The sequence below is a fragment of the Canis lupus genome, chromosome 16 (genome assembly GCF_048164855.1).
Source record: "Canis lupus baileyi chromosome 16, mCanLup2.hap1, whole genome shotgun sequence".
Taxonomy (NCBI): Eukaryota; Metazoa; Chordata; class Mammalia; order Carnivora; family Canidae; genus Canis; species Canis lupus.
The window spans coordinates 52,475,368-52,490,147 of record NC_132853.1 but is presented as its reverse complement, the minus strand read 5'-3'; the positions used below and the strand labels follow the sequence as shown (position 1 = coordinate 52,490,147).

At 35.5% G+C, this 14,780-nt stretch overlaps 1 long non-coding RNA gene across 7 annotated transcripts in view; it reads left to right on the top strand.

The window, feature by feature from the left end:
* LOC140607066 (uncharacterized) overlaps positions 1-14,780 on the top strand; it is a 571,123-nt gene that overhangs the window by 384,820 nt on the left and 171,523 nt on the right. The window contains exon 6 of one of the 7 annotated variants that reach the window (XR_012009219.1): positions 6,409-6,514. The exons of 5 other annotated variants lie outside the window; for them this stretch is intronic. This is a non-coding gene — a long non-coding RNA (uncharacterized lncRNA). Of the gene's footprint in view, positions 1-6,405; positions 6,515-14,780 lie in introns of all 7 variants that reach the window. One more of the 7 variants, XR_012009218.1, reaches the window with a different exon arrangement.

The following is a 14,780-nucleotide window of genomic DNA, read 5'->3' as shown; positions in this document are numbered from 1 at the left end:
CAGGTCTTATTTTATATTTATTATTTATATATGCCCCTATATTTATATTTCTAATGTTATCCTATATTTTATTTTTTACAATGATCATATGTCTATTTTTCTTTAGCTTTTATTCACTTATTTATTTGAGAGAGAGAGGGCAAGTGTGATGAGGGGCAGAGAGAGATAGAATCCCAAACAGACTCTGCACTGAACATGAAACCTGATGCAGGGCTCAGTCTCACAAACCTGAGCTGAAATCAAGAGTCAGACATTTAACCTACTGAGCCACCCAGGCATGCTTCAGTGTGCCTAATTATTAAAGTAAGTTATATTTTCATATAGGACATTTAATCATCTCTCTTTGTTATTTCATAATTATTGTATCCATTTAACAAAGCAAGCAATTTGTATGTGCCAAACTTCTGGTAATGCTGAAGATCAGGAAATTTAAGTTATAAATATTTCTTCACTAGATACTGTATACAGAACCCAGTTAACAGAGAGAATTGAGAGTTAGCAATAATAGCTTAGAAATTAAGTCCACTAAAATATGGACATTATATCTTTTAGCAGCATTCTAGTGTGTGTGCTGAAATCAGTATCTTTGGAAGTGTAGTTGTTATGCTGGTCATGGAAGGAGCTCTAGCATCAGTGTATTGATTAATCAATTGGTTAATTAGCTCTAGCTGTGGTAGTCAGTTGCCATAGCCTAAAATTTAAAAAGACATTTGCCAATTGCCTTCTCAAGTAGTCTCCCTGCATTCTTGAAATCTAGAGGCTCATTATGGCATTGGACCAATACAATAGGATCTATAGGTATATGCTGATAAAATTGAGATTTCATGGAGGATGTTCAGTCTATTTGTGTTGTATGTGTGTGATTTTTGAAATCAGATTTTCTTTTTCTTTTTCTTTTTTTCTTTTTTTTTTTTTTTTTTGTTTTTTGTTTTTTGGAATGACTTGCCAGGTAAACATACCTTGTGGCCACGATGGCCAAGCCTGAGTACATGTTGAGGTACTGTTACTTCAGGGAGGATCATCAAGCAGCCAAGAGGAAGCATGTGAGCATTGACTGGCTTAGAGTATGGGCTCAGTTAAGTTGCAGTCAAACCCCCAGATGGTATTAGGAGGTATCAACACCACAACTCCTTTGTAATTTTTTAGAGTCTGTGTATTTTGATGAGGGTGGGATTCAGGGCCTCTTGACTTTCTACTGGTCATCTATTATCATAGTAATAGTATAAAACAAACCACCTTTAAAATAAACAGCTCACAACAATAAGCATCTGAAAAATCTTGAGTCCAGGAGTTAGTTACTCTTTTAGGCTGGGCTCAGCTGGATGGTTTTCAGTCTCCAACGGGATCAGTCGATGGCCTGGCTGTTTGATAGCTATTAGCTAGGAATCATAGCACAGGGGCCTGTGTTCCTCATTCTCTAGCAGACTAGCACAGACGTGTTGTCATGGCAGAGGTAGAGGGCCAAGAGAGAGAACATAGACATGCATATGATCTTTGTGTCTGGGCTTAGAACTGGTGCATCCTCACTCTATGGCATTCTGTTGACTAAAGTACATCACAGATTCATCACAAAGGATGAGGAAATAGACCCATCAATTTATAAAATGGAACTTCAAAGTCATGTGGCAAAGAGTGCAGGAACAGCAAGGCATGAAGAACCTGGACTATTAGTACAGTTAATCTACATACATTTATTCCTTAGTGGAAACATTTTGATCAGAAAATTTTCTCAAGCTTTGTTAGATGTCATGCTGCATATTACAGGACAGAAATAGAGAATTCAAAAATGAAACATAAGAGATATATCTCTGTAGAGCTGACTTATAATTCTGCCCACACGAAGCAAGAACAATGCCTTTTCTCCAGTTGATAAAACGAATGTACCATTTATACTAAAATGTCGATCTATTTTGGAGATTTCAAAGCATTACATGGTATTATTTCTAAGGAGCATTGGAGATTTATGATGTACTGTACCAAGTTCCCAAAGGGCTCCCTCTAGCCTTGCTGTCCTTTCTCTGTTTCTGATTTCCCCTAATGTTTATGTTGTTTTCCTTAAAACCAAGTCCTGGTAGTACAGGTGGAGAAATGATAAACTAGTCAGTGGGAAACTAGGCTAGTTTCTTCCAGACCATCATCCAGTGAATTTTTTTCTGCTGATACAGCTACAATTTAGAAACTTGAAATGATGCATAGGTTGACTATATTCTGAGTGCCTCGTACTAAACCTACTACTCCAACTGTAGAAATAGATTTGAAATATGGATTCTATTGATTATTAAGAAATTAACCACCAGCACAGAACTTATCTCACTTTTCATGTTTTGGGGTAGGGGTGAAATTTTCCTCAGAGTAACTTACAGATACGTTTTTATCTTATTGAACTGTATTGAAAAACAAGGAGAATAAATAAATTACTTGCACAAATAGGTAACCAATTGTACCTTTCTGCCCAGACCTGAGGGGTTTTCTGAAGCACAGGCTCACATGTGGAATGTCTCAAGCAAACTGGGACAAGTTGGTCACCCTATCCACAAACATGCCTTTCAGGATAGTTGATAATCTGGCAATATTTCCTATGGGTCAAACAAATTTAGTTAAACTGAGTTTTAAAAGTATTCTACATATGTCTTACAGGCATAGTTTTATTTCATTTTGTATGGAAAATTTTAAATCATTCTATTTTACTTTGCTGTTCAAAGCCGAAGCTGAAAATAAGTGAGGGAGAGCTTATTTCACTTATGTGAATATTGGCTAAAGGAATAAAAGTAAATACTTTTGTAGAGTATAAATAGCAGAAATCAGATGTCATTATCTTTAATGATTAGTTTTTAAAACCCTAATTTATCTATTTCTTTTTTTTACTCTGCCAAATCAAGGAGTAATTTGATGATTTCTAAGATCCTTCCAGCTAAAATGTTCTAGAACTCCATGTTTATAATAAAATGAATTCTTCATTAGGAGAGAAAATATTTCAGAATGCAGACTGACTTTTAAAGAGTTAAATAGAACTGCAAAAAGCTGCCATTTTAACAGAACATTTTAAACCAACGAAGTGTACTAACTACTGTTATTGTTTATTTTCTTTCTAGTCTAGGGAAAATTTTTTTCTTTTTAATCTGCCAGAAGGGACTTTTAGGATTTGAGCCTTAACATTGTTCTTAAGGCTTGAATTTATTTTTTAATTAGAGTTAAAATAAAAATAAATGTTCACTTTCTAGAGCTATGCAAGTCCAGGAAAAAAAAAAAAAGAAACTTCCTCATCTGAAAAGATTTAATGGTAATCTATGCTGTAAAAGAGCATTTTGAAAAATATAAAACAAAGAGCTTTCAAAGTGGTCAAAGACTAATGTAAAGTGATATATTTCAGACCGGAGAGATGGTGTAACTTACTCCTGTCACTGCTGCCTGTTTATTGTGTTTGTCTGGTTGGCCTGGCAACCAGCTCATGCCATTTCACTCATTTTATAACGTTCCTGTAAATGTTAGGTAGGCCTGGATTTATTATACACTGTCAACACCTAAAATGGAACCCACTGCTTAACGTAGTTTATTTGGCTGGATGCCTCTGCCTCCTTAAAAAAAAAAAAAATGTGTGTGTGTGTGTGTGTGTGGTGTGTGGTGTGTGTGTGTGTGTGTGTGTGTGTGTGTGGTGTGTTAGAGAAAAAAAAATCCTGTAGTGCCTCCAAAAGAAATGTAGCCCAGGCATAATTGAAGTTGGGTGGCATGGGCTATGTCAAAGGAGCATTTGAGCTAAGGAGCTGTTGTGTTGTTGGGTGGGGACATCTGACTCACAATATTTGTGACTTGGGTTTAGAGGGACAGAAGACCAAGAGTCATGTTTATTGCTGAATTTATCATCCCCAATGAAACCAGATGGCCAATCGCTGTTGTCCAGAAAGGCCTGTGAGCCGTCAAAGGATGAATCATAAGCCTATTAGAAGTTGGACCGATTTCTTTCCTTCTTAGTAACACGCTCGTTTCATCCGTCTGCTCTATGACAAAGCAGATTTGATGAGGACCCAAGAGGTACAATCCTGGAGAGGTTACATGTTCGGATAACCTTAATCGAGCTTATATGTACTGTTGAGATAGCTGGAGCATTAAGGTGAAACATTCAAAGAGCCAAAGTGGTTTAGAAATATTAAAGGGAAATGTGATACTCTGGCCACAACCAATGGAGGCAGACTCAGCCCAACACTAATGAAAATCACAGACAGGTACCTCTGCTGCCTTGCTCTGGATCAGCCACACATTGAATCAGTGTCCTATTCATTCAGTTCCTTCAGGAAGGGGGGGGGTGACTATATGTGGGAGTAGACTTTTGTTAATAGCTCTGTTCAAAATCAGTGAACAAATCTTTAAATCCTATATTCTTTTGGCTCCTAGGGATCAATGAGTTCATCCTGCTTATTCCTCTGCCCTTGTGCATTTCCCACAGGATGATTGGGTGCTGAACGCAAAAGGTTAATAGAAACTGTGACACAATCTTGTTAGGCTGGGGTTGAAATCATGATCTCCCAGTCTCCCTCCTAGGTGCACATCTAGTCATTATTTAAAACTTGTTAAATATAGAAAAGATTCTTTTGAGAAAAATTACCATAAGCACCCTGGCAAGTTGAGAACCAAAGCTATTCCAGGTAACTGTGACTTTTTGTTAGTTGGATAATTATTGTAATTATAGCTCAATGTAGTTTGGGCTTGTAAATTCTAGAGGAACATTGTATTTTCTTTTTTTCTTTAAGAAAAAGTTTTTTTTTTCCAAGTTTTTATTTGAATTCAAGTTAGTTAATATATAGTGTAGTATTGGTTTCAGGAGTAGAATTTAGGATTCATCACTTACATATCACACCCAGTGCTCATCACAAGTGCCCTTAATGTCCATCACCCATTTAGCCCCTCCCCTCCAGCGACCCGGAGTTTGTCCTCCATAGTTAAGAGTCTCTTAAGAGTCTCTATAGTGAAGGTTCTTAAAAGATCCTCTGTAGTTAAAATGTCTCTAGAGGGACATTTTATTTATTTTTATTTTTTATTTATTTTTGTTTTTTAAGCATTTTATTTATTCATGTGAGACACAAAGACACAGGCAGAGGGAGAAGCAGGCTCCCTGCAGGGAGCCGGATGCAGGACTCGATCCCATGACCCTGGGATCATGATCTGAGCCAAAGGCAGGATCTCAACCACAAATGTCCACCCTAGAGGGACATTTTAAAAAATTAAATTTTAATTAAATTTAAATCTATTGAATTAAATCTATTGAATAGTTGTATTTTACTCTCATCCCTGCATCCAACTTAACTATTTTATGAGTTAACTTGAGAAGGGAATTTTTTCCTAGAAGAGGACATTTTCCTCTACTCTAATCTCCAGCCTCCCAACCTGATGAACAGGTGGCAAAAACGTTCTGAGGGAAGAATGGGAAAATTTGTTTTTAAAGCTCTAAATAGTATGTGTGCCCTTTGATGTGAAACAAATAGACTTCAGGGAATTCTCTTAAAAGATATCTATATATATAATATATATAGATATATATATCTTATATATATATCTTATATATATATATCATATATATATGTATTGGGTGTGTGTGTTTATCGTACATGTGTGTGTGATATATACACATTCATATGTACCTGTTATTACGTAGTCCCCATAATGCACATATTACATTATATGCAATATTACATAGTCCACATTATGTGTATGTTCTAAAGTGTTAGGAAAAACTTTCATTTAGGTGATACAAACACATGAGCTTTGGACATGTGTGTATGTGTGTGCATACACTTGTATATGGGTGCTTCTTTATTTGTACTGAGTAGATAGTCTAAACTCAAGTAAGATAAAACACTTTAACTTTTTATTTCTCTAGACCAAAATAAGATCATTCAGGCATCCACCCAGTGTCCCCTGCATTGTGTAGCCACGGTGGCGGAAGATCTGATGGCAGAGTCCATTAAATGCCAAAAAGTCAGGGTTGACCAATGTTAGCGTCATGGCAATCGTTGGTTTGTGGATGCCTCAGACCAATATAACTGATATTTAATGCCATGCAATCCATCTCACATTCCAAATATGGACATCCTAAGTACTTTTGTGATAAAGGAGCCATTTCTGGTAATGGAAGTCTTAGGGCCAATCTACAGGAGTCCATGGCATTTGGAAAGTGAGGCGGGAAAAAACAAACAAAAAAAAACAACCTTCTTGACTTAATCAAATAGTACTTTTCATGACAAAATTTTACAGAAAAAGCTAATTTGAGAGTTTGGTCATTGTATGTGTGAGTGAATATGTGTGTGTATGTATTTGTGGGTTATATTTTTGGTTTTTTTGTTGTCTTGGGGGGATTTTTTTTTTTTTGCTATGAAATAACTCATTGTTTGAATTTATCCTTGCTGGCCCCAGAAGGAAGGTGAAATTCTCAGCAGTGATGATGTTTGATTCCATCAGTGAGCTTAAAGCACAAGGGAATGATATTCTAGTACAAGCTGTCTAAGAAAGGCACTGTTTATGGGTGACTCCGTTCTTCATGGATCTGACTTTTTAACTATTATCAATGAACTACACATATATGTCTACTTCTGGGTTTTCTGTTAGTCCAGCTTTTCTATTCTTTGGGTTATATCACATATTTTAATTTTTGTAGTTTTATTGTCCTTTACCCCTCCCCTAATTTCGCCATTTTTCTTCTCTGTACCGAAATTATTATTATTTAGATGAACTAAAAAACCACCTCACCAGTTAATACCAAATCAGATTTTAACTGTAACTACCAAACACTTATAAGCTAATTTTAGAGAATATATTATTGAGTAGTCTCAATTAAAGGTACCTTATTTGAATCCTTGCTTTAATTTCCCATAACTTCTTCTAGTTCTTAGTGTATGGATGTCATATTTTCAAGCTGGCTATTTCTAGCATGTATAGGGAAATTATTGATATCTGTATGTATTTGCGGGGGGGGGAGAAAAGCTTCCTATGAGATTTGATTATGATTTCTAATAATTACTCCATTCTCATAAGCTTTCATGAGGTAGAATAATTCATCTACAAAGAGCGACATGTAGTCTTCCTTTTTTGGTTGTCAGTTTTACAGCATTAACTAGAACTTCTAGAATAATTGGTGTAATGATGGCTGTCCTGGCTCTTTTCTGACTATAATGGGAATTCTTCCATTTATGTTTAAGTATTTTGTCACCCACTGATTTTTATCGTTCCTATTTTATTATTACATGTCAGTTTTTAAATTACTCATTATCTTAGACATCTATGGAGAGATTTCTCTTTTGATGTATTCATGAGATGTGCTACAAAAATAGAATTTCTAGTATTAATCTATTTTAAATTTGGGATACAGCCTGATTGGCCATGGTCATTGGTCAATGACATTAAAATATGAGTCTTGGGCTATTGTTTTCATTAATACAACCCAATGCCCTACATTATTAGCTCATAGTAGGTATGCATTCAGCATTTGGTCAATGAATGAATATAAGTAAATTTCCAAGAACTGTCAACTCTTGAGTGGATAAAATAGCAGCTCTTATAAAAAGATGTATCATCCTAATAAATAATTGCCACATAAGTTATATTTCAGTCACATCAATTTCCTTTAGAAAATTCAAATGCTTTATTTTGCTCTCGTCATTTTGGCCTCTTGCTTGTTTCTCTTAAGTGTTTGGCCCACTCTTACCTATGGTCTCTATACCACTCTTCCCTCTGCCTGGAGCACTTTCTGGACATCCACACCTTTAACTTACCTCCTTCTTAGCTGTACGCACATTATCGTTTCCAGGAAGTCAACCCCAAACAAGCCTATATTACTTTGAAAATGTTTTCCATGCGATTTGCCTTTTATTCATCATTCTGGCCATACTCTTCAGAGCATATATCAGTTGTGTATCCTTTGAAAAACAATGGACAACAGATTTCACTGAATTATCTCAAAGTGCAAAGATGCAAAACTGAGCAAACAATTTACAACTCCCTCCCCTTTAGAGATAGGGGTGGATTTTTTTTAATAAGTCCTTATAACTGCAGGATTACAAATCTTTATCTGAACCATCTCAGCTGGAAAACCTGATTTCTGTCCGCTCTGAAGGCTCATTGAAGATGCCACTTTAAGAAAGAAATCTTGTCACCTCCTATCTGCTGGTGCAATTCCATTTTGGTTCTTGGTAGCTTCTTCTGTAAACATGATATAGAAATGTCTGCAATTCTGCATTAATGACCACCTACATAATGAGATCAAATCTTAACTCTTGGTGACAAACAGAGTAAATATATGGGTAGTTTGTTTAGGCTCTAGTTTGAAATGACTAAGTAGCCTGTGAAAACAAAGTTTAACAGGCTCATAAAAGTATGCTGTCTACATAACTAATGTGGAGTTTGTTTTTATGTTGCCTATTACAGACCATAAACAGTAACAGTGGAGTCTATCTTTTATTCCATAGAGCTGTAAAATGTCCTGGCTGTGACAACGGTGTATATACTACACACACTTTGTAAAGATGTTGCATTTATTTTATATGCAAATGAAAACAGTAAATTGTTAAGAATACAAAATGCAAATAAGCACATAACACTTGAAATGTACTTAAAATTACATAAAATATAGAGCAGTTGTATTTTAATATGTACATTGTCATTAGAGGGGAAAACTTTCCTGCAGCAAACTTCGCATGTTTAAAAATGTGCCTTAATCAGCTTCTTACGGAATTTCTGACAGCAGTGGCAGGACCATGACTGCCCCTTTTAATTATCTCACAATTTGCTCACTGGTTTTGGGTAATTGCAACAATTTGCTTGCAGAAACCTGTGAGGAATCAGATGTTAATTGACTTTGTCTTGCTTAATCAGGCCCTCAAGAAACAGGCTTCATTTTCCTGACTGTTTCTTAAGCTGTGTGTTGGCATCCTGTGATACAGTGGAAAGAAAACATACAGACAGTTGCCTTGGTATTGACTGGCCAAATCTGATTATGAGTCCAACTCTGAATGGAGCGTTTCCAGGAATTAGCAGAGGGACCTAGAGAAAATACTCAGATATGTGAAATGACACTAAAAAGCATTTCTGTGATATACATGTGACATAGTAAAAAGGTAATGCACATTTAAAATCAGAGTTCAATACTCATTTTGATTCCACTGCTAAGATCTGGAACAATCTAAATATAATATATGGCTCAAATTATTATTAGAATGACCCATTTGGGGGCCCCTGGGTGGCTCAGTGGTTGAGCGTCTACCTTTGGCTTAGGTCATGATCCTGGGATCCTGGGGTCAAGTCCCACATCGGGTAACCCGCGGGGAGCCTGCTTCTCCCTCTGCCTATGTCTCTGCCTCTCTTTAAGTGTCTCTCTCATTAATAAATAAATAAAATCTTAAAAGAAAAAAATAAGAAGAATGACCTATTTATTTGACTCTTTGTGATCATTCTGAGTATCACAATCTGGTGGCTTTGATTTACCTTCTCACCTGACAATAACTTCCCAATTTCTGCTTTTCCTTTCTGCCCTCCCCTTGGCAAAGAGCCTCATACTAAAGATAGCTGAAGAGTGTCTGCATTATCCAGAATCTAGTAGAATCATCCCCCAGAAAAACCAAACACACAACCCTACAGTTAATACCCTAATCTTCTATACCCTTGATTCTAAACCCAAGAGGTTTCATAAGCAATAGGGAGGGAGGGGTGAAGGATTTGGTAAAATATAACATATTTTAACACAGTTAAAAGAATACTATTTTTTGTCCTATCCACAGATTGTTTTCCATATGTCAGCAACTTTCCTTTATATTATTTACCTCACTTAATTTTTATGTCTTTCCCAGGTGAGGCAGTTACTATTTAATCCTTCCCATGTACATCCTAGTTTGGCTACTTGATTTCAGCTCAGATCATGATCTGATGCTTAACCGATTGAGCCATCTAGGCACCTCTTCTTGCAGTTCTTTTTTAATTTTTTAAATTTTTAAAATATTTTATTTATGAGAGAGACAGAGAGAGAGATAGAGGCAGAGACACAGGCAGAGGGAGAAGCAGGCTCCATGCAGGGAGCCCGACCTGGGACTCCATCCTGGGTCTCCAGGATCACACCCTGGGCCGAAGGCGGTACTGAACTGCTGAGCCACCCAGGCTGCCTTCTTCTTGCAGTTCTATGCATTTTTGATTTATATATTGTAGATAGAGTTAAATTAGTAGATGAAGACAAGTTTAATTTTTTATCTTATTGGTGAATTGAACTGTTTATTATTTACTATATAATAATTATCTTTTCCTGATAATGCTTTTGTCTTAACGCATTCTTTGTATGATACTAATATTCAGACATCAGCTACCTTTTGTTGATAGTACCCTGGGTATATCTTTTACATTCCCTTGATTTAAAAAAAAAAATGTGTGTCTTTATGCTATAGAAGTCTTTATGAGCTGTTTAGGGATCAAGGCTGGTATATTCTGAATTCATATTTATAAGCTAGGATTTTAAAAATACAATTTCATTATCTCTGTCTTTTAAATAGCAAGTTAAGATCAAGTTTATAATTTCTACTTATCCCTGTCTTCTTTCTTCTTCCCTTTCTTGCATTCTTCAGGATTGGTTGTGGTTTTTTTGAGTTGCTGTAGTTTATTTTTCTCATTTTTCCACATTAAAAAAAATTCACCAGGTTTTGAATTCATCCATTTCTACCCTTTTAGAGGTTAGTCTGGAAATTATATCATGAATATTGAATGAAGCCCAAAGTTTAACATGTTAAAATTTCAAACTAGATTTAGAATTAATCTTAATATTACTACTGTTTTAGTGATCCCTCCTGAACTTTTATCATGCATATTTGGTTACTCAAGTACAAAGCTTAACAATATCTTAAACCCTATTTTTAGCCCCTTTCCTCCCCCCTAAAATATAAGGACCTCATAAAGACCTGATATCCTCTAATTTATATGCTCTTAATTTCCTGTACTTTATTACTGTTCTTTAAAAATCACTTTTTATTTTAAGTAGCAGCATTAATATTGCTTTAAACCAGATAGCATTTGTCTAGATTTAATAAATGTTCAAAACTTTTTCTTACTATTTGTTTTTATGTCTTGCATTTTCTCCATATTTTCCTTCTCCTCGAAATATATTTTTTAATTCAGCCTATTAGTGGAATATTTGATTTTTTTTTACCTGAACATATTATGATTTTATTCTTGTTTTTTAAAGCTGGATTAGTTTAGTACACTATTTTTATTCCATAGTTATTTTCTCAAGCACTATGAAGAATCCCTTGATTTCTCATTTCTATTGTTACTTTTAAGAAATCTGTTATCAATGTAATTCTTACTCCTTTGTTAGCGAGATGTCTTTTCCCTCTGCCTTTTGTGCCACAAATTTATAAATTAAAATTTGATTAATTTGGGGTTGCTTATCTATAATTAAGGGAATAGTCTACTTTCCTTCTTCGTGTAGTAAGAAATATGCCACCATGTGTGAACACACATGCACACAAAAGCCTCAAGACTTAAATCGTGTGAAAAAGCCCTATTACATGCCTTATTTAATTTTATATAACTGGATATTTAATATATAGTTAGTATAATATATATGTATTATGCATATGCACACATACATATATATCTTAAATATTTTAAATGTGTCACACTTATTTAAACAGGTAAATAGTGGAAATCATAAATAGCTCTTAAATATCTGGTGCTGTGTGGATGTACTTATTTGGGAGTTTCTGTAGCTCGATATTATGCCCAGAAGAATTTTTAAAAAATCATCACCCTCATGTAATGCTGTATGAACAGGCCATTAAAACACTCTGAGCCACAGCCAAGTTTTGCACTACAGGATTGAGATATTCTGAATAAGTGTTTGTGAGTTGAGTTCTTAACTAAATCAAACCTTACCACGTTGTATGGTTGTGCATGACATTCTCTGCTGTTTACACAGCATAGTAACCAGTTGTGGGATCGACAAGTCAAGGGGAGCGTGGAGGCTTTGGAGGGAGTTCAGAGGAGAAGGATGATGATTAAAGACTAGAAAATCAGACCTCTGAAAAAAAATATAAGGAACTGGGTTTCTGTAGTCTGAAGAATAAGTATTGAAGAGTTACTGTGAATAGTTTTCAACTTGAATGAGAACTTATAACAGGTAATAGTGATTCTCTGGCCTCTGTCTTATGAAGCATGGCCAGTTGTTACAGATTTTGAATCCAATATGAGGATATAGGCTATCTAGAATTCATTATTTAATGATGATAATTGTTTAATGTTCTAATTAAACTAGAGCAGGCTAAGAGGCCATCTTTCTGTAGCTTTACATGAGCACCACCCCAGATTTCCAAGTAGAATGAACTAGGTTTCCATAGTATTTTTCATATCACTTTTATAGAAATATCTCCAAGTCTCTAAAAACCCTACTGAGCAACTTAGTGTGGGGCCACCTTCCATCATCTACTTCCTAGCATCAGTGCCTGGTGACTAGAAGGAACTTAACAGATTTCTGGTAAACTGAATTGAATGGATTGAAAATTACTCTATATCTATTATAATTACTGTGTCCCATATATTATGGGAGACCTAGCTAACCTTTGGAACTGGAGCATTACAAAATATTTTTAAGAGAGGTGGCATCGAATTAGATCTTGAAGGAAACAAATGATTTTTTAAAAAAAATTAACAAGTAAAAATTAATGAAGGAGGGATAAGTCTGATCAGAGAGTATAGACTGAGATGTGGTGTTGGTGTGTCCAGGGTTGGGGTGAGGAGTGCAAGAAAAGACTATACTGAATGGAGTACAATTATGAAGAAATATGTCAAGCTAAGGAGCTCGAATATTATGATACTCATCAATGTTTCCCAAAATATGTTATTTAAAATATTGAATCTGAGAGATGCTAATGATTTTTACGTGAAAAAAAGTTTCTATATACAGCTAAATTTAAGAAGTGGGAATGTGAAATTAAGTGAATCAGGTTTTCCCATCGGTAGACTTCTTCAAGCCCCCAAGATGCTGGGAAGCACCATGGATTTCCTAGAGAGGTGGCCATAGGCAGTCTTTTCACGAATGTAATTAATCCCATGCCCCTTTCATCACTGAGCAGATCAGCAGCTTGTGCAACAGAGGAACACAGGGCAGAGCCACTGAAGACAAACTACAGGATCAAAGTAATATTTAAAGAAGATTAATCTAGTGGTGACACACAGGGCTAGCTGGATGGAAAAAAAGGTCCAATTCCAAGAGTATTGTAATTGAACAGGCATGAAATAATAGGAGTTTGAATTAAAGTCTTGCAATGGGACAAGCAAGATAGGCTTGGATGGGAAAGAGACATAAAAGAATTGAATGCCTTTGGTAAGTGACTGGGTTAAGGGGTAGGAAGCCAAAAGAATGAAAGCTAACTCCAAAATTTCAAGCCTGGGTGGCTGGAAGAATGGTGGCACCATTGACAGAAAGAGGGAAGCCAGCCAGCAAATACATTTAGTGCTGTGTGTGAGGTGATAGCAGAGAATTAACTACAACATTTCACAGACTCACATGGCCATAAAAGATCTCACAGGGCTTCGGGTTCATGTTCCTGTAGGCTAATAAGCCTATAGCTTACCTATCTCACGCCATCATGGACCTTTTCACAATATTCTGGGAAGAAAGGAATTAAAAATCTTGCCCTGAGTAAGACGTTGCCATGTCCTCCAAACTAACATCATTGTTTTTAATTAGTCAAGGTCTTCCATTTGCTATTTACTGTAATCACTATCATATTCAGAATGGAGTATCAGTTGTTTTTCACCTACAAACTTTTAAATGAAACCAAAGGTACTTAGAATTTTTTAGTCTTTGCCCTTTTTCTGGAGTCATGGAATTTCTCAAACCTTTTATAGGTTGGCATTTATAGTTACAGTGATTTAAAACTTAGTCATATATAGATCATATGTATTGGATAATATACTAAATATACACTAATAAATGGAAATCTGTTGGAAAAGAACACTGTTAAAATGAGTGCTCTTGGCTTGGGAAACTCATACTCTTTATAGTTTTATGAAAATATCATCCCATTTCTTTGTCATTGGTGATCTAGAGTCTAAGGCTTCTGGATTGCATTCTTCATAAGGTATAGTAATCACACACTTTTAATATACCTTATAATGCGATCTTCCGGCTCACAGGCAATAAGAGTGTCTGCAAAAATGATTATACAGTCGATTCATTTTAAAAAATAGTCTATGTATTATCGAGCATTAGCCACATAAAATAATATTAAGAATAAGTATACTAGTTGACTAAATGTTTTATGTATACATAAAGATTTATTTTTTTATGAGATGACCTTGAATAATATGTGTACCAGATTGACTAGAAAGTTTATAAAGCTAGGTTGATGTCAACCACTTCCTCTGTATCACCAAAAATACCACGTAAAGGAAACACAGAAGATAGAACATAATTTTCTGATCACTCAGTCATATTTAAGACTTTCAAATAAATCATCATTATGAAATGCACATATAGTTGGGAGCAATCTGAAGAAATTGCCATAGTCTTTTTATTAAAGAAGGAAGAAGCTACTTAATAGTTTACATAATTATAGGAATAGGATATTTATGTCCATGTTGCATTAATAAAAAAGCAAAACAGCTAAGGATTATTGTCTTGCCAAGCATTCTTTCCTACCCTCCCAACTCCTCACTTCCATCCACATATTCAGGTCTCTGCACTTTGTCACAGCCACCCCCGACCTATAGATTGGGCACATCTTGCATATTGATTCTTTCCTGATTCTCTCTCC